Source organism: Solanum tuberosum, unplaced genomic scaffold, assembly GCF_000226075.1.
Source record: "Solanum tuberosum cultivar DM 1-3 516 R44 unplaced genomic scaffold, SolTub_3.0 scf00322, whole genome shotgun sequence".
Lineage (NCBI taxonomy): Eukaryota > Viridiplantae > Streptophyta > Magnoliopsida > Solanales > Solanaceae > Solanum > Solanum tuberosum.
Genome location: NW_006239245.1, coordinates 287040 through 288539, shown reverse-complemented (window position 1 = coordinate 288539; position 1500 = coordinate 287040).

The window sequence follows — 1500 nt, the reverse complement described above, 5'->3', positions numbered from 1 at the left end:
TTGAAGTACTCATTCTTCCACCTTTGCAGCTTCAGATTTTCATATTTGATTTAAGAGAAAAAATATGAAGGGTAGATTTGGTCCCACTGGGCGTGCCAATTTGTTTGCAACAAATTTTAAAGTGACAGAAAATAAATTACAATCACAAAAAAATAAGAAGAAACATAATTTTATTTATCAAGGTTGCGGGTACAATTCTGTTGATCCCTTGATTCTACTCTCCTAAGATTTACCCATGATTCGAGGGCCGTTAGTGGCGTATTTCTTGAACTAGGATGATTTAGATTTGACCTCTATATGAATATTCCATCAATTTGTGGAATATTCGAGATCTTTGATCTTTTTAAGAATACCCAAGAGTTTATGGGATCTTTGAGATGCCTTTTAAGGGAATTTAGCACCCTTTATATAGGCATAAACTAGGGTTTAAGGTTGAGTAGCCTCCAAGAATTCTAATTGAAACTGAACACACATTCTAGAGTCTCAATTCGAATTGAACACGTCTGTAGAGTCCGCAAAATTTCAATGTCTACAAATGCCCCCTGCTTCAAGGCTTGTCGAAGTGTAAACTCGATGAAACTCAAAGACGAGGCTTGAATTACTCATTCTTCCACCTTTGCAGCTTCAGATTTTCATATTTGATTTAAGAGAGAAGAGATGAAGGGCAGATTTGGTCCCACTGGGCGTGCCAAATTGTTTGCAACAAATTTTAAAGTGACAGAAAATACATTACAATCACAAAAAAATAAGAAGAAACATAATTTTATTTATCAAGATTGCGGGTACAATGAATATTCGAGATCTTCGATTCTTTAAAAATACCCAAGAGTTTATGGGATCTTTGAGATGTCTTTTAAGAGAATTTAGTACCTTTTATATAGGCATAAACTAGGGTTTAGGGTTGAGTAGCCTCCAAGAATTCAAATTGAAATTGAACACACCTTCTAGAATCCCAATTCAAATTGAACACGTCTTGTAGAGTCCGCAAAATTTCAATGTCTACAATCATAAGATACAAATTAACTACTTGTCTTAATTTTCAAACAATTGAAAATTCACATTAAATTTTTTTTATCAAACTATAAATATTACCTCCCTTAAAGTAAATAATCCATAAACATTATTAGTAGATAAATGTGCTTTTTAAATTTTGCTATTTAAAAGATAAATGTGCTTTTTAAATAGCAAAATATAAAAGTCTCATAGTTTTGAGAAGCATAAAATTAAAACATGAAAATCAATAGAAAATGTAGATATAAATTTAGTTATATATCTAACTATTTTTAGAAAAAAAATGTTCAAATGATATTCATTGTTATGATACTCTTAATTAGCAACTATGCAATTTGTTATTTGAGTTATTCTGAATCTTCATATTTCTTAAAATGAATTGAATTTTTAATTTATTTGTTAAAGAATTTGAGCATCGCTAATTAGGAAATTTGACATATTACTTTGATAGAAGCGTATAAGCTAGTGAGCCTCAAACGAACGTTACGC